The 22,485-nt window shown below is 44.9% G+C and overlaps 1 protein-coding gene across 7 annotated transcripts in view; it reads right to left on the reverse strand.

The window, feature by feature from the left end:
- The window catches only part of SGMS1 (sphingomyelin synthase 1), a 262,265-nt gene that overhangs the window by 105,063 nt on the left and 134,717 nt on the right, over positions 1-22,485 (reverse strand). For 5 of the 7 annotated variants that reach the window (XM_034662373.1, XM_034662374.1, XM_019794256.2 and 2 more), the window contains 2 exons: positions 4,913-5,086; positions 2,887-2,967 (listed from right to left, as the gene is read on the reverse strand). The gene's annotated coding sequence lies outside the window, so the exon portion shown is untranslated. Of the gene's footprint in view, positions 1-2,886; positions 2,968-4,822; positions 5,087-22,485 lie in introns of all 7 variants that reach the window. The other 2 variants (XM_019794258.2, XM_034662375.1) reach the window with 1 other exon arrangement.

Here is a 22,485-nt window from a genome sequence, read left to right on the forward strand (position 1 = left end):
GTCTACACTGGGGATGTCCAGAAACAGCAGCAGGTGCCTTCTGGGGAGAGAAATAATAAATCAGAATATTTTATGTGTGGCGAGGCTGTTCTGTTGGTTATGTCCTAAGTCTGCTTTCAGTGCGGCCAAACACACCCTGATTCATCTGGATTGAGACACGGGTCAATATTTCTTCATCCAGAGGCAAGTGTCTCAGATTTCCATCCATTGGCTTTAGCGTGAAAGGGACAAGAATTGCTTTTGCAATAATCCAAGTCAGTCCTTGACTCAGTAGGAACTATAAATATCTATTGTTTTAGGAGGAAATAAGGGAAATAAATGTCTTAAGATTATGTAAGTCAGCTGCAGGGAACTGACACCAACGAATGTTTTGAAATATCCAAGGCATTTTTTTTTTTAGGTTCAATAAAGAATGTGTTTTGAGAGCTAGGTGGGTGAGATTTAAAATAAAAACAACCACCACAATCTGAGCTGTTACTTAGCAATTTCAGGCTCCAATTGTTCTCTTCGAAAGGGCCCCCAGCACGCAGAAGGCAACAGCGGGCTACCTGATCCAGCGTCCGCTCTGCACTCCACTTCACTTGCTTTTCAAGCCGGTGTGAATTCCAAACCGCCCAGTTATTGTCCTGTTTTGTTTCTCTCTCTCTGGAGACAAGTCACTTTCATTAAAACTTAATTTCTGAACAAAAGCAAAGCTACCTGCCACAGTGGGTGAGGAGGAATGCTGGCTGCTGGTCCCCGAAGTGTCCCCACCTGACGCAACGCAGGTTCGAGGGAGCACAGCAAAGGGACAACTCAGAAGGGAGCGGACAGTCTGACTGGCTGCAGCCACGGTCACTCCACAGCCAGAGAGGCCAGGGTGCCGTGGCAAGTAGAGCTGGATTAATACCCAGAGAGCTCTGGTCACACATCTAAGAAAAGTGGTTGATGCTCGAAACTGGTCTCACAGCTTCTCTTCAGTTCCAGAAGCCAGGTGAGCGTGGGAACGCGAGCTTCTGAGCACAGATTCAAAAGCAAACCTTGCTTTGACCAACCCAATCCCAAACACATACCACCAGGGCCGAGACAGATAACTGAAGAACTGTGGCTTAAGGATGTCTTCGCCACAGGAAATCTACGGCCAGCGCTGTCCTACCAGCCCCCCAGGGCAGACTGTCAGACTCTCGGGGCTTCCGGCAAGCCAGGTGTTCAACTCAGCCATTGTTAAAAGTTAAATTACATAAAGATATGATTAAAATAAATTAGACTAAAAGTAAAGGTAGTAAATACTCAAAACTCACCACTTCCTGTTTTACTATGGTTTATGCTTGTGCTCCTTGCACTACCGTGTGTGGCTGGTATTAAACGGTGCCTGGGGCGCACCTGCCCACCACTTCTGAGCTCTGCTTGCACTGACCTTGTTGGTGGGAAATCAGCCATGTGGGGAGTATTTACACCACAGAAATCAACAAACACTTACAACCCTGTCTGTGCTCCCACCATCCGCCCTTCGGTCCTCCCTCCCGTCCCCACTCCCAACCCCCTTCCCATCCTCCCTTCCATCCTCCCTCCAGCCTTCCTCCCATCCTCCCTCTGTCCTCCCCCTCATCCTCCTCCAGTTCTCTCTCCATCCTCCGTCCGTTCTCCCTTGATCCCCCCTCCCGGTACCTCCTCCTGGCTGGCCAACTCTTAACATTTGTCTGCACATCAATGCCCGCAATAACGACCCCCCACAGCCTGACAGAAGCCAAGGAGGTGGAGCTGGTCAGTCTGAGTCAAATATGGGCTTGTCCACTGTACATCACCATATAAATATAAGGAAGGAAAGCAACTACAGGCAACCCTCGAACCACACTGGGTTGGGGGCACCAACTTCCAACACAATCAAAAATCCAAGAGTAACTTTGGACTCTCCCAAAACTTAACTTCTGATCTCCCACTGTTGACTGAAGCCTTACCGGATGACATCAACAGGCCAAGAACACGGGACCTGTACGCTCTACGTATTACAGACTGTATTTTTATAACAAGCTGGAGAAAACGTTACAGAGGAAATCCCAAGGAAGAGAAAATACATTTAAAGTATCATACGATAAAAAATCTGCATACAAGTGGACCTGTGTGTTCAAACCTGGGCAGCTCAAGGGTCAGCTGTACTTTTATTGTGGCCCCATAGGCACCAGTCAGAGCAAAGCGTATGACCCCTGGTCTTTCCTCTCATGAGAGGGATGATCGAGTCCAACACACAGAGGTTGAGAAGCTGCGTAACTAACTGCTATTAAAGCATAAAGGCGAGTGTCAGGCCGGGGAATGTCTGACTCAGAAATATACAATCTTTTCACTCGGCAACCCCACATCCTAACATTGTCATCCTCATAATGAAAGCAGAAGCAACCACATTCAACTGTCAGATCATCAGCAATCAGTAATGGCCTCCGATGTGTAAAAAATGAGATAGACTGACTCAAAGAGGGATGTGGGGAGGAAGCGGACAAAGAGCTCAATTTGATTCATATTCACCAAGCTTATTCACATGGACTTCCCAAAACATGTGCACCCATGGTCGGTAAGCCGTGGTGCTCACTGAACCAATGGGAACGAGAATGTCTGTATTTGAGAAGGGCTATTCCAACGTTAATATAAAAGGAATCCTCCTTTCATCCTTTAAGTACTTATGCTCTGTCTGCCCAACTGCTACACCCAACTTAAAAGGACACGCTTACCAAGACACAATAATTGCACAAATGTCAGCATCAATTTTTTGAAGTGTCTGGATATTTATTTTTTAAACATTTTCTCACTCAGACTTTTAAGCTGTTTGATTGAGCTACTCTTTTACCGTGGTTTCTCAGAGAACGTTTACTGGTAATCGAAAGACTTCCAACAGGCTAAGAAAATTTTACTTACTGATGATTTAAAACAATTCTGGTCATCTTGGCTTCCTAGAAGTTACCAGCTTCTCCCATTGCTCCAGCACACTTCCATCACCTGTCACGAGGAGAAGGGGTCTGATCAGTCACAGGTCTCAGCAAGACCATTTCTGGATTTCTACATTCGTCTTTTCCTCTCTTTATAACCAAAACAGAGAGAAAAATAGTCATCTCTTCCTTTCCTTTCAAAATCAAAAAGGAAGGACACAGTAACAAGAGAGAGCACCCCAAGAAAAAAAAAGATTTAAAGAGCAGTATATTTCAACTGCTGGAGTTTGGGGTGTAAAGCGCCTCCAATGCCCTGCCTATGTTTTTGAGAAGAGATTTTAGTCTGTTTCCTGGGAGGAAGCAGTATCAGACTAAGCCAGTTTTCTTTCTCCCGGCCCCGGCCCCTCCTTGCACTCTTCTGGGAGGTGAGTGACAGATTTGCCTGGGAGTGTGCGAAGAAGCACTGGCTGAGGGCTCAGCCATGCAGAGCACCGAGCGGGTCAGCCTGGGGCCCCCTCCAGCTCTCCACAAGCCCAGCTGGTACCGGAGGTCTAGGAGGTCAAGGCTGCTGGAGTCAAATGCACATTGTACATTCAGAGACGCTTGTGAGGTCTCCAATCCTGGTTTACCAGTACTGTCTATGTTGATTCCCATCTGATCCATGCTCTATTTCCCACGTTGTTTAAAACTTACAGAACAGGAAAGATCAATCATTGGGGAACCCAAACCACCAACACAAACAGAAGGATACCACATAGAGAAAACCTTGGTTCAAAGTCCTACATCCTACTAGCCACACGACCTTGGCAAAGTCCATTCATCTCTTCCCCACCTCAATTTCTACTTTTCCGAAAGACGATCCAATGCTCCCCACTACACTGTGTGGGGTTCAGAGGATTAAATAAGATGAAAGATAAAATCTGCCGAGTCAAGCATGCTTTGATCCAATAAGGGTATCATCCGAGGACCTGGGACACCTGTGCTCAATGACCAGACTTGCTAACTTATCCATATGTCCAGTTCAAATATTGGAGATTCATATAATTCATGGAGTAATGTTATATGCCCAGCAAAGGGCCTTCCCTCTTCCAAGAGCAAGGCATTCTGAACAATGCTTTACTTTTGTTTTTTAATTTCATAACATTTTAGGGTCCACAACCTAGGGGCAAGAAGTTCTGCTTTCTTCCCCTTCACAGAAGAGCCCCAAATGAAAACACCCCACTTCCACCAGGTAAAATGCAACTATTGCTCATTTTATGTGAAGAACATATGGAACGATTTCTCAACATTTGCTGCAACATGGACGGGACTGGAGGAGATAATGCTAAGCGAAATAAGTCAAGCAGAGAAATACAATTATCATATGGTTTCACTCATTTATGGAACATAAGAAATAGGAAGATTGGTAGGAGAAGGAAGGGAAGAATGAAGGGGGGGTAATCAGAAGGTGGAATGAACCATGAGAGACTATGGACTCTGGGAAACAAACTGAGGGCTTCAGAGGGGAGGGGGGTGGGGGAATGGGCTAGACTGGTGATGGGTAGTAAGGAGGGCACGTATTGCATGGAGCACTGGGTGTTATATGCAAGTAATGAATCATGGAACTTTACATCAAAAAAGAAAAAAAAAAAAGAATATATGGCTCCAAGTGGGTCAGACTCACAAGATGGGCCCCTGTTACTCTTCCTCACCCAAAGCCTCAGTGTCGTTGTTCAGAGAGAAGAGATTCATATTAATTATGAAAAAAGACACTGTCACCTCAGGTATAAAATAGACAGAAGGCTCAAGTTTTCCAAACCTGTAGGGTGTGTGTGTGCATGTGTGGGGGGAGTGGGGGTAAGAGTCAGGGGCCACAGAGAAAGGAGAGAATGGAACAAATGCCACATCAATCCAGAGAGCCTCCTAGGAAAAAGGAAAGAACTTACCAACATCACTAAGAGTTAGCAGGGAAGGACTCAAAAGTCAGGGACTTCGGGATTATACCCAACACCGAGAGGAAGGAGCCCCGTGCTCACCAGCTAGCAAGAGCTTTCTATGCTGGTCACCCGGCGCAGAAGACTTTCAAAACCATGGACAGCGGAGAAGCTTGGACTAGGGCTGGACAGATAGGCTGGAACTACACCTCTGCTGTGTCCCCCTGGAGTGATGTTTGTCCGATACTGAATCCTTCCAAAACTCAGTTTCCAGGCCTGGAAGAGAAGGACAATGACACGTACTGTGGGGAGAAGTTATGTAGATTAGAGAGAATGCATATACAGTGCCCACCACAGAACACGTCCACAAGACATACCACAAATACCGTGTTTACGAATGGCAAGTATGGGCGTCTATTAAATTCACAGCCACAATTGCAAGTCCTGTTTACAGTCCATTAAATTCAGACCCTTTCCCTTATGTGAGCATTCGGGAGTCTTCTGACAAGAACATCAAACTTTCCCAAGTTGTTCTGAGCAGAGCGTCCAACAAGAACGCCCGTCCTAGCGGACCGTCTTTACTAACGTGCACAAAGAAGCCTCTGGTTGTGCATTTGGAGAACTCTGCAGACCAGTGCTGTGTTTCTTTCTTTCTTTCTTTCTTTCTTTTTTTTGATGATAAATTCTTGAAAGAGGGAATGAATCATTTCCATCAGTGCTAATTCTCCTGGTGTGCAATGCCAAGTACTCAGCAGGCATGTGTGGGGAAGACAGCCACACTGAGAAGAGTAGGCAGCCCATCGCCACGGCTAGCTTCATATCACGGCCTCATCAACAACAGCATGGACTTGTCAACCAGGCTTTCAAGAAAAAAACAAAACAAAACAAAACCCCACAGGAGAGGCAACAGCAGCTTTTTTTTTTTAATTTATTCATTAGAGAGAGAGAGAGAGAGAGCGCGCACGCATAAGGGGGAGGGGCAGAGGGAGAGGGAGAAGCAGACTCCCTGCTGAGCAGGAAGCCAGATGCAGGGCTCCATCCCCGGACCATGGGATCATGATCTGAGCTGAAGGCAGACGCTCAATTGACAGAGCCACCCAGGTGCCCCAGCAATGGCAACTTTTAAACAGAACTTTCTATCTGAATAAAAGTGCTCCATGGGGCGCCTGGGTGGCACAGCGGTTAAGCGTCTGCCTTCGGCTCAGGGCGTGATCCCGGTGTTATGGGATCGAGCCCCACATCGGGCTCTTCCGCTATGAGCCCTGCTTCTTCCTCTCCCACTCCCCCTGCTTGTGTTCCTCTCTCACTGGCTGTCTCTATCTCTGTCAAATAAATAAATAAAATCTTAAAAAAAAAAAAAGTGCTCCTTGACCCCTCCTACGTCATCCTCTTTGGGACTCACTCCAATGATGCTGACTGCTCGTAATAGGCTGACCACTCCTCTTTTACCTTCAAAACCAGCATACAATGCCCGCAAGAAAATCTGTCTCATGACAAGACCCACATTCTTCGCTTTAATGGAAAACATTTTAATAGGTTTGCAGAATCAAGTTCCTCCTCAAAGTTGGTCATCTGCCATCACTATGGTTATTCAAAAGACTAAGTGACTTCGACAAGTGGCGTGAATGAACTATCCATTTGGCAGTAGACACCGTGCCAGGTACTGAGGCAGGGAAGGGGTTATAAGGTGGTGGAGATGAAGTGCATTTCCAAGAATGCAGGGCGGTGGTAGCATCGCCAGAATACAAGCAATTCACTTAGCTGATGTACTTCCACAGAACAATCTGGATGTGGAACTCCTGGCTGAGGCTGCTCACAGCCCAGTACTTCTTAATCATGCTGCTTATACAATGTTACGATTTCACAACAGTCACGTAAAAGCCGAAAAGAACACACTCCTGTTTTGTTTTGTTTTGTTTAAGATTTATTTATTTATTTGAGAAAGAGAGCACGCAAGCAGGGGGAGGGGCAGAGGGAGAGGGAGAGAAAGTCCCCTTTGTTCTGATGGGGGCTGGAGGACATCATGCCTGCAAACAGTTTCATAAAGCTCATGGCAAACAAAACACTCCACAATCCTCATCCTGAGGTGGCAAAGCAGGTGGCAGAACAATTTCACCAAAAAAGGGAGGTGTCCTCATAAGCTCAAATAGGTTCCGCCATTACCAGGAGGCCAGAAAAAGGCTTGAAGAAACGTTTCATTTCGTAATGAGGAGCAAAGTGCTCCTATTATCAACGTGTATCCATTGTGGGAGGAAGTGAGGGCAGCAGCTGCTCGTATCAGAGAAAAACTCAGTGGAAAACTCAGAAATGTTAATACTCGTCACAAAGAAACAAATGGAAGCAAGCACTTGAGACCACTCAGCTAATAAGCGGCAGAGCTGGGATTCAAACCCCGGTGGTCTGGGTTCGCTCCTGATTCTCAACCACAACACCACACTGTCTGCTCGGCGATGAGGAAGAGCAGTCCTTGAAGACTGACTCAGACCCAGACCAGGAGCAGGCGGGAGAAAGGCAAGAAACACCCCAAGATGACTGAAGAGATAATGATACCAAAGATCAGTTAACGGGGCCAAAGAGTGAAACGACCAAAACTACTAACGATTCTAAATTAAAATCTAAAGCACGGTCACTGTGAGAACCCCTAAGAGGACGACACTGGGAAAGTGAACTCACTAGGGAGGTCAGCACTTGCTTAAAGACAGCGCTGACCACAAAACACAAAAGCTGGAAAGACCCCACTCGGGTCCTTTATAAAGAGCACATTATGACCTAGAAACACCGGCTAGGGAATGTGTCACACACTCAAAATACCAGCCATGCAGGCAGGGCCCTGACCGCCTGGGAGCTGCTCACCGAGGCAGAGACCCCTGCCACCTTCCCTTGCATCTCTACAGCAGAAGACAGGAGGAAACGCCACCCACAGTTACAGAATTCTCTGCAGGCTGGGTGAAGAAAGAAGGCAGAAGGGACCAGAAGCACGCTCCTAGTGAAGAGGGAAAATGCACAGACAGGAGAGTAAGGACACAAAGAATCCACACTCCCAGCCAGCCTCAAATGTGGCCGCCTCTAAAATGACTCTCCTTCCCCACAGCTGTGTCACACCCGCCCCTTGAGCAGGGCAGGGCCTGAGATTCTCTTGTAACCAATGGAATAGGCAAAAATGATGGGCTACCTTTGTTTACCTCATATATGTAAGACTGCTACATTCTGCTATAAGGTTGCCCCCTTGCTGGCTCTGAAGAAGAGCCACGTGAGGGCAGCCTCCACCTCACGGTTAATAGGAAACCGAGGCCCTCAGTCGGAGAGCCCACAAGAAATTGCCAACGATCACGTAAGCTTGGAAGGAAACCCTTCCCCGGTTGAGCTTCAGGGAACAAAGCAGCCCTGGCTGACGTTTTGACCTCGGCCTTCAAGTTGCACCCAGCTGAATCACAACCGGACCCCTGACCCACCGAAACCCTGAGACAGCTGACACCCTGATGAAGCCATTCTGTTTGGAGTGACAGCGTTCTGGAGCATTCTGTGACTACAGCTAACTCATACAGAAGGGAAGCACAATGTGAGTCCCTGACGCTTCTGAGGGAGGCCGAGGGCCAGGGCCCAGGAGAGGGGGCCCGTCCACTGGCGTGCACCCTCCCATGCAGCTGTCTCTGCCTCGGACACTCCATCCCCTCCCTTACCACACATGTCCTCTTACCCCATTCTTGCCATTTACAGGATGTCATGGAACATGTTTACCAAGGAAATAACAGTCTTACAAACGGTGATGTGGTCACCCAGCTGCCCTGCAAAACTACTCAGCATGCCAACACGGACACACCGAAACAGCAAGAGGATTTCGATCGTCACAGGAGCTCTGCTAGGATCCTACCCCTCATAAAACACTTGAAACAAAACAGTATTTTAAAGGTGATGTAACACGCCTGAACACTTCATAAAACTCATGTTCAGACAGACAAGCTGCAGACTTTCTATATTAGTGGTTTTGAGAACAGAAATGAAAACATCCAAAGTTCCATCTACATTTTGCTAATATGGGCTCTTTAAATCCAAGTATAAATATTCTTCTTGTTGCTGTTGTTGTTTTATTTTTGCTTTTTTAAAGACTTTATTTATTTATTTATTTATTTATTTATTTATTTATTTGAGAGAGGGAGAGAGCATGCGCGCGCACAAGTGGGGGAGAGGGAGAAGCAGACTCCCCACTGAGCAGGGAGCCCGAAGCAGGACTCAGGACCCTGAGATCATGACCTGAGCCAAAGGCAGATGCTTAAACAACTGAGCCACCCAGGCATGCCCCCCCATCCCCAAATATAAATATTCTAAAATCTTCTGAGCAAGTATCAATAGCTTTTACAAATTAACTCAAGTAATGGTTCTCAAGCAGAGCATGTGGCTAAGACTGACTCGGTGAGCCAGGAACCTCTTACCTCAACAGGCCATCTTGCTACCAGCAGAAAAGTGTGGGGAGATCTACAATCACATCATCTGAAAGCTGGAAAATCCTCATTAATTTACTCCTCGCCTCTCGGCAACAGGTGCTGACACACGGACCCACACTTGAGTGACCTACCCGTTCAGGGTCACTCAGAAGCACAACCTGGACCTCCTGGTTCCCAGGCTTCTTTATACCCAAGTCTATCAAACTTTAGCTTCAAGCCAGGACTAATGAAATCAGTGGTATCAGATATTCTGTAAGGACAAAAATGGGAACGAACTTTCCATGACACTAGAAAGCTCCTACTTGTAAAAAGCAAGCTCTGAGGCAAGAGAAAAAAAATGACATGGAGGAAACAGTCATATTAAAAGTTCAATTCATTTTCAAAAGCAATGCATAGTATTTTCTAAGTAAACGGAGATGTCCCTAAAATAGGCTGCTTTTTCTTAGGAATGATCCACTTTTTCTTTTTTTTAAATAAATGTTAACCAGGGAAGCAAATCAAGAGGCCCAAAACAAACACTATGTAAGGACGTCCATCCCACTGCTTCACACAGCCGTGCTCCTAAACCCCCAGATCCATTCCACAGGTGCTCTGGGGCTCCCTCCTGTGCCAAGGCCCTGTGGTAGGAGCTGTATACACAGAGCCTGTCTGGGCATAAACAAGTCATGCCTCCTCGTATCTCTGGCAGAAGGAACCTCATCTGAACAAGCGAACACTGTAGACGGCGAGATCCCTAATGCGTGACTTGGTAGGCTGTTAGTAATGTAGACCGGAGTTCATTCTCCACCTAGAAACTTCTGTGTTTAAGATAAATAGCAACTTGCTTTTGTGTGTACAGATACCACCCTGACACCAGCAGCGGGAGTTACCAAAACAGAGGGGGTTAGACCTCCATCCCCGGGTCGCACCCCTCCTGGACTCCAGTCACGGGACCGTTCCACAGCCTAAAAGCAATTAAAAAAAAAAAAAAAAAAAAAAAGAAGTGGTCCTTCACTCCACATTCTCCTTCCTCATCTTTTCCTCAGTCCAAGAATAAGCATATGTTTACGACAAAGCAAGGAGGAATAAAGGCTTCTTCTCCCCCTTGCCAACGGCAGGCTTCTGTCCTCAGCACGAACGTCAGCCTCTCCGGGTACGAGCAGGACAGGACCTCACATACCCGTGTTCTACATGCGTGTGAGCTCTGACACGGTCACACTAACACTGCAGACACGCTGCTCCCCACGCATGGGGCTCTTTCCGCAATGTTTCAGTGCCCGAACTCACCGAAGCTGACATCCTCATGTGGCAGAGGGCGAATAACGGGAGGAATTACAGAGAACACGGGTTATTCACGCGCCCACCTGGCTCTACAGAGCGCTGTCGAGCCCAAATGGGTGGCAAGATCTTTGTGAAAAAGGTAACTATTTCTTTTACAGAAAAGGAAACCCAAACCCAAAGGGACCCAAGAACACACATGACACAGCTCAGCACAGTGTCTGCAGGGTGAGTCATTCGAGAACACTCTTCTCGCTCACCATCAAGTGGCATCTAAAACACAAGGTCGTTCCTCTACCTTCTTCTCCTTGTTGGATCTAAAAACACGATCTCCTTTCCAAATACACAAAATGGGCACAAGTAACCTCTGCTACCGTAGCACGTCCCATCCGTGGTAGAACATTACGTGGCATCGGTAGCTTCGCAGCTTTTACACGCCAGCCCATGCACGTTAGTGGTACGCATGACCTTCAGGCTGCGGGAGCCTGTACAGGGACCAACTGCGCGAGACTTTGACCACAGAATGTACAGGGACCAAAACACGACCCACAGCTCGGTCAGCCAGGAAGAAAAAGGTCTCTGATTTCCTGACTTAGCGTGGGAACTCTCGCGGACTCTCAAAATGCAGTGCTTTCTGCAAAAATACATTAAACGGGCTTTCATCCAGTAACACTGATTTTTGGTTTAGCTACAGAGATACTTTAATGCAGATCATCTGAGATTCGTGCGTTCCTATTCAAACCGTACTTAATAAGAAGAGTTTCCTCAGTGTTCATCTGAGCAAAAATTTCAAAATAAAAACAAACCACATTTATTCCACAATAAATTTAAAAACATGGGGCGCCTGGGTGGCACAGCGGTTAAGCGTCTGCCTTCGGCTCAGGGCGTGATCCCAGCGTTATGGGATCGAGCCCCACATCAGGCTCCTCCGCTGGGAGCCTGCTTCTTCCTCTCCCACTCCCCCTGCTTGTGTTCCCTCTCTCGCTGGCTGTCTCTATCTCTGTCAAATAAATAAATAAAATCTTTAAAAAAATAAAAAATAAATAAAAAAAATAAAATTAACTTCTTTACAGATGCATTTAAGTGAAGAAAGCTGGTCATTCAGCCTGGCAAGTTTTGCAGAGAAGAACGAATCACAGATAGGACAGCACGTACGTGCCTCATCCTTGCAACAACCCTCATGCAGCAGGTGATCCCCACTGTCAGAAAAAGATCCTAAGGATCAGAGTAGTACAGTGACACGCCTAAGTTAACCTACTTTCGAATGGAGGGGCTCAACTTTAGTTTTCTTGGAGGGGCACCTGGCTGGCTCCGTCGGTACAGCATCCGACCCTTGATCTCAGGGTTGTGAGTTCAAGCCCCACGCTGGGTGCAGAGTCTACTTAAACAAATAAAAAAACCATTTTCTTGGAGCCAAAATTTGTGCTTTTTCTCCTCTGGGCCTCGAGGAAGCAAGAAGTGATGGGAAAAACTTCTGAGAGTGAGCAATGATCAAAAGTGAAGTGGAGGGGCGCCTGGGTGGCTCAGTCGGTTGAGCGTCTGACTCTTCATGTCAGCTCAGGTCATGATCTCAGGGCCGTGGGATGGAGCCCTGCACTGAGCTGCATACTTAGCATGGCGTCTGCTTCATCCTCTCCCTCTGCTCCTTCCCCCGCTCACTCTCTCGCTCGCAAATAAGTAACAATTAAAAAAAAAAAAACTTTCAGTGGAGAAGAGCCGAAGACAAAGGCTGGCAGTGATGGTGGCACAGTCTGACCCCACTTGTTGGCTAGCTCAGCTGGGTCACTGGTCGGAAGGGAGAGAAAAAGACAGAAATGGGACGAGAAGACCGAACAGCCAAGTGGGCTGTGGTGAATCCGGGAAAAAACACCAACCTAAATAAAGAAGTGATGTGGGGCGTCTGGTCGCGGATCAGGCCTAGACCAGTCAGCACACACTTTCTGGAGCCCGCGTGTCGGGTTTGCAGGGTACGTGGTATCTTTTGCAACTACTCAGCTCTGCCGTCACAGTGCGAAAGCACCACAGGAGACACACAGATGACAGAGCTGCATCTCTAAAAACAGGTCTCCGGCCAGACCTGGCCCTCCTGTGGCAGTCGGCTAGCCCCGGCGACACAGCCGTCCAGCCGGCAGCAAGCACCTCCGGGCCATCCCCACAAGCTCCGAGTCTGCGGGGGGCTCAGCCTCGCCCCTGGATGAAGACACTGAAGGGATTCGTTTGTTCACTGTTAGTTTATTCCAAGTCATGAACATCCAAAGAACCAGGCTGTAAAACAGTGTGTCCATGATGACTCCTAGAACTGTCCAGCCCCGTCTTACCACACAGTTTACATGGATGACATGTGTTATATGGACAATTATGGGAAAAATTGCCCCCATGTTCCAAAAGTGACTGCAAAAGGAAACTGTCAGGAAGAGAGGCAAATAAGCACATCCTGGCTTCTGTCCTGGATGGCTCCTCCACCCGGAAAACAGCCCCAGACTTTTCCTCTGCCATTTTCCTCCCTAGCTGTTGCTCCTCGGGAAGGTGGCAACCTAAACATCTTTTCCCCCAAGAAGCTCCTCTCGGACATCCCAAGACACTTGCCATGCACGCCGATGACTCTGAGCGTCTTCATTTCCCCTGGCACCCCGATAACGCCTCCCGAGCTCAAGGTCGGCTTCCCTTCTAGACCATGAACTCCAGAAAGATGCCTTGTTCCATGCCTACGTACAAGGCTGGCACTGAGATCCTGACTGAACAGAAGCCTTTGGGGTTGCAAGACCACGCTCTGCACTGAGATACACCTGGTCGTCACCAAATCAGCAGAACATGGTTTTGCAGAGCAGCTCTGTACCACATGCAATGTGATAAAGCCAGAGAGGTGGTGTCCATGTGCCAGTAAGCAGAGTAAGGGCAGGAAACCCACTCTTAGGAAACCCATTCTGCGTCAAAGTAGAAGCTCTTATAAAGCACTTTTTTCTCATGCTTATCAGTTACAAAAACAAACGTGGTTTCAGTTAATGATAAAATGTTCCTCAGAAGCACCTGGGTGGCTCAGTCAGTTAGGCATCTGACTCTTGACTTCAGCTCAGGTCATGATCTCAGGGTCATGAGATGGAGCCCTGCATCTGGCTCTGAGCTTGGCGGGAAGTCTGCTTTGGATTCTCCCTCTGCCCCTCCCCCTCAGGCCCGCCCCCTGCTCCCAGGTGCGCGCTCTCTCAAAAAGGAAAAAAAAAAAAGAGTTCCCTAACCTAGGCCCTAGCAAATTCAAAGCTAGCTAGCTAGATGGATTTTAAACAAGTACCTGAACCATTTCTTTTTTGTTTAAATAGATACACACAGCATATATAAAAGCACAAACACTGACACACATATAGAACTGCCTGAACTGACAGAAAAAAAATCATAAAATATATACACTGTGATCCATTTTTTGTAAATTAAAACAGAAGAATAAGTTAAAATGATGTATGCCCCCCAATGTGGTTGCACCTGGCAGAGGGATTTGCATTAATTTCATTTTCTTCTTTTATATCTATTGGTACAGTTGACCCTCACAAAACCACGTGGGTTTTTCAGGAAATACAGTCTAGTACAGTAAATGTATCTTCTCTGATGATTTTTTCAAAATATTTTCCTTTCTGTAGCTCACTTTATTTTAAGACACATTGTATGTGATACATACAATATATAAAATACATGTTAATCTACTGTTTATGTCATAGGGAAGGCTTCTGGTCAACAGCAGTTATGCTTTGGGGAGACAAAAGTTACATGTAGATTTTTAACTGTGTGTGGGGGGGGATGGTCAGTGTCCCTAAATCCCATGTTATTCAAGGGCCATTGGGATTTCCTTTTTTATATGATGATCACATTTTTTGTAAAGAGCTTTTTAAAAAGTTATTTCAAACAAAAAATCTACTGATTAGACAATATTTCAAATCTTTTTCAAAGAAACATTAGAGAGAGAGAAAACGTAAAACCGGCAATGCTGTTGCTATTTAACATTCTATTGCCAACAGAGTGGAAAAAAAAAAAAAAAGGTTTCTGGCCACCTTAAATGTTCACCACTCCCACCAATGTAATGATGACACATCTCACCTTGGTGAACGTGGTCACACAAAAGCAAAACTGTAGCAATGCTGGTGGTGTTAATTTCAGTTTCTAACTACACTGTCACTTTTCCTGGAGCACGCTATATTTTAAGTTGGCCTAATTTCTCTCTGGTCTTGGACTCTGCAAACTGCACAAAACTTACCTAGCCTATTTCAATTCAAATTCAGAGTGGTGAGAAACTTCAAAAGTGAAGTTTCCTCTCTTTAAGGTTACCTATACAGGTCAGAAATTGCCAGGCAGACATTAGGCAATTCCAATGTTTACATACTGGGGTCTCTAAGTACATGCACTAAGTAGGTTTAATTTCAATTCACATGGTTATCTAACATCAGCCTATGCATAATGACCAAATTTCCCATCTTTGATTATGTTTTAACATCTTATATTTCTTTTCATAAACACTAAGTATCTCATAAACACTGTCTTGTGTTTAAATAATGCTCTATTGGCCAGCAACAACAGTTTCATCCGTTATACACGACTTGAGGACATTTTCAGGCTCCAAATGAAAGAGGTTTGACACCTCTTCAAAAATGACTGAAATAAACCACACACAACAAATTCTTTCAGAGATTGGTTTTCCAATGACAGAGCCGACCTCCACCCAATAACAATTATAAACAGTGGGTGAATATAGAAATCAACTTGGAAGGCAGGGGAAAACACCCAGGCGGAAAGTAAACTATCTGCTAGCCCTTGAAAGGAAGGGCATTGCACTTGATGATAATTTACATTTGTAGGGCGTATCGCATGAGAGGAAACCAACCCAAGCCACTGCAGATGGAGCTCAAAAGAGCAAACCGCAGCCTTTTTGGTCAGAGTACGGGCCTGCCAGCGTGGCTGAAAATTGAGGAAGAAAGTCCCCAAAATGAGGAAGCCATCAAGGGTGAAGTCCCAAATTTGCAAATCAATACTACATTTGTGGGCTGAACTGAGAACGCCAAGTCCAGGATCCTGAGGAAAATAACAACAGTTGGAATATTTTTAGGAAGCTGACCAGTTCCAACAGCCACCCATCTCAGAGTCTGATGCTCCAGGGAGCCTAATAAAGTCCTCAGACTTTCCTTTGAAACCACAGAAGCACCGTGGCTTAAGGCACGAAAACCACTTCCCCGGGCGAGCAGACATTTCCTTGGAAGTACAGGCAAAAGAGAAATGCAGCAAAGCCTAAGGACGAGCCTCTGTACTATGCAAGCTGACTTGCCATTAATTCGACTGCCTGTTGTTTTTTTTTTTAAGATTTTATGTATTTATTTATTTATTTGACGGAGATAGAGACAGCCAGCGAGAGAGGGAACACAAGCAGGGGGAGTGGGAGAAAGAAGCAGGCTCATAGCAGAGGAGCCTGATGTGGGGCTCGATCCCATAACGCCGGGATCACGCCCTGAAATGCCGGGATCACGCCCTGAGCCGAAGGCAGACGCTTAACCGCTGTGCCACCCAGGCGCCCCTCAACTGCCTGTTTGAACAAAACTCAACCTTCCTTGGGGGAACGTAACAGAATCTTTACAACATAGCATCTGCAATGTCCAGCATAGGATCAAATATTCATACATACGCGAGACAAATGGGAGATGTAACTCCATAGTCAAAACGGTTCACAGAAACAGACCTACACATAACCCAGAAAATTGAATCAGAAGACAAAGATTTTAAAATAACAATGCTAAATATATTGAAGAATTTACAGAATGACAGAATGGGTAAAGAAATAGGATGTTTCAGAAGAGATTTAAGGAAGAAAAAAAAAAAGAACCAAATGGAAATTCTAGAACTGAAAACTACAGTATCTGAAATGAACAACAATGGATCAGATATAGAGATTATCAGTGTGGACACAATAACACAATAATGACAAAGGACTGGTGAACTTTAAGACATGTCAATACAAATACTCCAGGCTGTAGCACAGAGAAAAAAAACAATGGTTTAAAAACAGCTTCTGGGGCGCCTGGGTGGCTCAGTCATCAAGTGCCTGCTGCTTTTGGCTCAGGTCACGAACCCCGGGGTCCTGGGATCGAGCCCCGCATCAGGCTCCCTGCTCAGCAGGGAGTCCACTTCTTCTCCATCTGCCCTCTCCCCCACCTCTAGCTCTCTCAAATAAATAAAAGCTTTATTAAAAAAAAAAAAAAGAGCTTCTAAGACCAGAGGGCAGTATCAAGTGATTTAATGTACATGTTAGAGGAGAGGAGAGAGAATGGGGAAGAAACATCCAAAATTGAGTAAAAACAGCAATATAACAGAGCAGGATATTCAGTTAGCCCCAAGAAAATGTCACCTAACCATGAAAACCAAAGATACAACAACAAAAATGTGTAGACGTGACCGGAGAAGAAAAGACAGAGAACAGTAATAAGAATACAGCCAACAGCTCATCAGAAAGACAGCAAACAACATCTTTAAAGAACTGAACGGGGGGGAAAACAAACAAAGAAAAACCGTCAACCTAGAATTCTATGTGCAACAAAAGCCCTTCAAAAATAAAGGAAAAATAAAGACTATTCATATAAACATAAACTGAGACAATCTGTTGCCAATAGCCCCACACTGCGAGAAATGCCGGGGGGAAACTCTCCAGGAAGAACAGAAGTGGTGCCCGATGAAAATCTGAATCTACAGAAAGGAATGAAGAGCCTTGGAAGAAGTAAATGCATACACAGACATGAAAAAACCCCTAATTTCCTTAAGATGTACTTGTTACAGATACTGTATTAACTGTGTGTACACATACTATTTATATATACTCCATGTATACTGTATAAAAGCTATGCAACTGTATTAGTACCCATAACATATATGGATATAAAATGTATAAGGACAGTACAATGAACAAGAAGAGGAAAATGAAACCATATTGTAGGTTTCATACATTTTTTACACAAAGTAGTAAAATCTTCATTCAAAAAAGACTTATTATAGATGAATACTGTAATCTGTACAGAAACTACAAGAACAAGGCAAAGAGGTAGAGCTGAAAACCTAAGAGAGAAATTAAACCTATCTAATTCAACAAAGAGAAATTAGAAAAATGGATACAGGATTAAAAATGTCTATAGGATGAGACAAAAAAAAAAAAAAAAAAACGGTAGATCTAAAATTAACCACATCAATAATTATGGTAAATCAACTAAACATTTCAATTAAAAGGTGAAGACTGTCAGAATACGCAAAAAAGCAATCCCCAACTATATACTATCTACCAAACATGCATTTTAAGTTCAAAGACACAGATAAATAAACATGTGGAAAAGCATGTATCAACGTGATCTCAATAGAAAAACCAGACAAAGACGATAAAAGAAAACTATAGAAGTATATCACTCAAAAAAACATATGTGCAAAATTCCTCAACAAAATACAATAAAGGAGTAAGGACAGATGAATAAACAATGAAGCATAACAGAGGCCAAAAACAGATGTACAGCCTTATGGTCAACTGATTTTTTTGACCAAAGTACCAAAATAATTCAGTGGGTATAAGGATAGCCTTTCCAACAAATTGGGCAGCAACAAACTGATAACCACATGGAACAAGGAATGAATCCTCACCTCCACACCACACATAGAACTAACCATAAAAGCTAAAACTATAAAGCAGGAAAACATAGGAGAATATCTTTGTGACCATGGTCTAGGCAAAGCACTCTGGGGAAAATAAAGAAAACCTGATAAACTGGACTTCATCGAAATTAAAACTTCTGCCTTTTGAAAGACATTTTAAGAAAATAAAAGGACAACCACCAGCTGGAAAATATTCACAATACACACAACTGACAAAGAACTTATATGTAAAATACATAAAGAACAGCTATAATTTAAGAACTAAAAAACATAAAAAGTTAAGAACAAAAAAGTCACACAACCCAGTTTTTAAAAAAGCAAAAGACCTGACTAGATTACTTCATAAAAGAAGATACAGGAATGGCCAATTAGTACATGACAAAATTTCAACGTCATTATCATCAAAGAAATCACAGAAAATCACAAAGTACCACATGATACCCACTAGAATGCTGATGCTGATACTGAAAAGACTGACAACAGCAAGTGTTGGCAAAGGCTCGGAGCGTGTTGGAGCATCAAATACGTCGCTGGTGGGCATATTTAACTATAGAACCCCTTTAGGAAAACGTTTGATAATTTTTTTATAAGGTTAAACATATACTTATCCAGGGATGTACTTCTGAGCATATGCAAAAGAAATGAAAACATATGTCCACAAAGAGACTTGTACATTAATGTTCATGGCAGTTATGTTCATAAGAGACAAAAAATGTAACCCACCCAAACAGAAGATTAGATAAATTCACACCACAGACTACTACTCATCAACATTAAGAAACAAGCTACTGATACTTGTAACAAGAAGTATGATTCTGAAAAACACCTTGAAGTGAAGCAAAAGAAGCCAGATACACGAGCACACTCTGTATAACTCCATGTACATGAAGTTCTAGAAGAGGCAACACTAAGCTCTGTTCATAGAAATCACAGTACCATTTATTTCTGAGGTGGGACGAATGACTGGACGTGGCGCGAGAGGACTTTCTGGGCGATGGAAATGTTATCTAAGAGAAATGCTGGTTCACTGAAGTGTTCACTTAAAATTTATATATCATATAGCGTATCAATCATACCCAAATTTAAAAACAGTTCACAAAAAATTTTCTTTGAATCAGTTCTGAAGAAGATACGGTCTCTCGCAGGTCAAACCTATTTTTCTTATTACCTTGGAGGACTTCTAAAGCCTCAAAAACAGAAGGTGTGCGTATTTGGTTTAGTCATGCCATTCTTGAAATATCCACCCAATCAAAGCAAGGGAAAGAGTATTGTTATCTGCTTCCTATCAAAATAGTCTCGGAACATTTGTTCCAACCTAGAATTAAAAGCAATCTGTCCTTTAGGTTTTATCTAATTTTACTTATCCTACTTATAGGTTACTTTTAACACCATACTATAAAACATAAATGTAAATGTTATAGCATCTTAGTCCTTCTCAAGTATTTATTAAATTCCTACTGTATTCCAGGTAGGATGATAGTCCCTACAGAAACAAAACTAAAAAACTCACACTCTACTGATGAAAAGTTCTCAGTCTGATGGATGCAATATATACATAAACAATTACCTTAAAGTGTAAATAAATGTTCTTGAGTATAAATTGGTTAAGCCTCACTTGAGGAAAATACACCTCTTCTTTTCCTCCTAAAAACATAACATCAGGGGCGCCTGGGTGGCTTAGCTGGTTAAGCATCTGCTTTCGGCTCATGTCATGATCCCAGCGTCCTGGGATCAAGCCCCGCATCAGGTTCCCTGCTCAGCCAGGAGCCTGCTTCTCTCTCTGCTCCCCCCAACTCATGCTCGCTCTCTCTCTGTCTGAAATAAATAAAATCTTTAAAAAATAAAAAATTTAAAAAACATAACATTTAATATTGATCAATAATATACAAGAAGTAAATATAAAAAGTTCTATTATTCCTTTTGAAAGACATGGTAATTTTAAGAAAGAAAAACTTATTTAGTAACTAATCCCCTATAACCATGTTTCTTAGCTTTAGGAAAAATAACCCATATAACCTTTTGTTTTTTAAGTTTTTACATAAACTCCAAGAATGTGGAGAAAGAGGAACCCTCTCACACTGCTGGTGGGAATGCAAACTGGGGCAATTACCCCACGCACAGCAAAGGGGGTTCAGCAACTCTGTCCAGTACCACATGCTCACATCCTCCGCTCCAGCCTCCAAGCTGGTCTGCCGGGGCTGGGTTCCCATGCAAGATAAACCTGAAGGCCAGTCTCAAAATGAAGAGATAGGCTGGGTCCAGTTCCTACTCTCAGGAATCTAACTGAGATACAAATCACTTCCCTTCTCCTGAGCCTACTTTTGTCCCATCTAATGAAATTATCCATTTCAAAATCAATGACCTCCAACATTGCTAAAGCCAACGGTCAGTTCTTGGTTCTCATTTAATCTGACCTATCTGCAGCACGTGACACAGGTGACCTCTTGCTTCTGTTGGACACACTCACTTTCCTTGGCCCCCAGTGTCCTCTTTCACTGTCCTTCCCTCTGGCGGTTCCTTCTCGCTGTCTTTTGTGGGCTCTTCCTTAGCTCTGGAAGGGCCCAAAGGGTCATTCAATTCTCAGATGTCTTCCCTGTTGCCGATTCCTCTCTAGGTCAGCGGTCCTCAAATGTTTTGCTCTCACAACCCCTTTACACTTTTAAAAATTATTAAGGAGCTCAAAAAGTTCTTATTTACAAGGGCTATATCCACAAACAGTTACTGTGATAGAGAATTGAGAAAACTTTAAAATATTTATGAGTTCATCTAAAAGCAACAATAAGCCCATTACATGTCAACAGAAGTAACGTATTTTAATGAAAAATGTATTTCCAAAACAAAAATACATGTCTTTAGTACGAACAGCGGCAGTGTTTTACATTCTTGACAATCTCTCTAATATCCAGCTTCACATTAATATCCAGCTTCACAGACGAGAGCAGATCGCCGCATCTGTGTCTGCATTCGCTCTGCAGGGATGTCCCACGTCGCCTCCGAAAAGCGCTACTCTACTGAGCGTCTTAGTACTGGTATAAAAAGCTGTGACTCTGCAGACCCCTCTAGAGGCCCAAGGAGCCCCAGGGGTCCTCCCACATGTGCAGAGCACTTCAGGTGAGCTCATCTAATCCCCCAGGTTGAAGCACCATCCCTTCTAGACAACTCCCAGTAAAAAGGTAACTCTAGATGGGGTTCTCTCGACCTCTAGGTTCAGACAGCCAACAGCTCCCACAGTATTCCCGCTCAGATACCCAACAGGTATGTACTTGAACTCATGAAGACCGCAGCCCTGGCATTTCCTTCCTGCCTCCTTCCCCACCTCAGGAAACGGTAACTCAGCTCACCAGCAGCTCAGGCCAGGCCCCTCTCCCCCAGATCCACACCTGACCATACCCAAAGTCTACTACCCTTCTTTAGGGGTGTATTCAGAATCGGACCCCTTCTTACTCACCCCTCACTAGTCCCCCCACCCTCGCCAAGGGTCCACGGCTGGCCGAGACTCTGGCAAGAGCCCCCTAACTGGTCTCCGTGCACCTCCTGTGTGCCCTCCAGGACGCTCCTTACGGGGCAACCGGAAGATTTAAGGCACAAGTCAGACCACTCCACTTCTCTGCTTACAACTCAGGTACCTTCTCGCCTCACTAAGAGCAAGAGCAGGGGTCCTCATCACACCCCTCAGAGGCCCTGTGCGGCCCGGCCCCTGCTTACCTCCTCTCTGCAGCCTTACCCTGCAATGCCCCCGGCCCGCTCCTCTCCAGCCACGCCCGAGTGTCTTCTGTCGGACGGTCTCTGCAACGCAGGCTCCTCTGCCTGAAACACGCTTCCCTCAGAAAGCCTGGGTCTGAGGCTTGCCCCGTCAGCACTCACACACCCCCACGCTGAAGATGGTGTTTTCACCATCACTCCACACCCCTGCCTGGCTCTATTTTTCCTCCTAAAACTCCCCATTACCTGGCACACGCATCTGTTCCCCCCCCAATACAATAAGAGCAGGGACCTCGTGGGGCTCCACGCCCTACCCCCCGTACCTAGAACAGGGTCTATGGAGTAGACATGCAAGGCCTGTTGCTGGAGTGGATGAGCAGAGACGCCGATCCAGGCAGCACCAGACACTGAGAGCCTAAGTGACCAGGTAGAGAGGCCAGGGGAGCCGCATGCAAATCAGCACTTTGAAGGAGCGGGAACCATAAATGTGGGCGGAGTGGCACCCAGGACAAAAGGAGAGGAGAGCTGCGGCAGATCAGCAGATCGTGCTAGAATCTAAATGATCCCCCGACCTTTACTGACTCCAGACAGTAACCTTTAAACGTTACTCAAATA

This window comes from Ailuropoda melanoleuca, chromosome 6 (genome assembly GCF_002007445.2).
Source record: "Ailuropoda melanoleuca isolate Jingjing chromosome 6, ASM200744v2, whole genome shotgun sequence".
Classification (NCBI taxonomy): domain Eukaryota; kingdom Metazoa; phylum Chordata; class Mammalia; order Carnivora; family Ursidae; genus Ailuropoda; species Ailuropoda melanoleuca.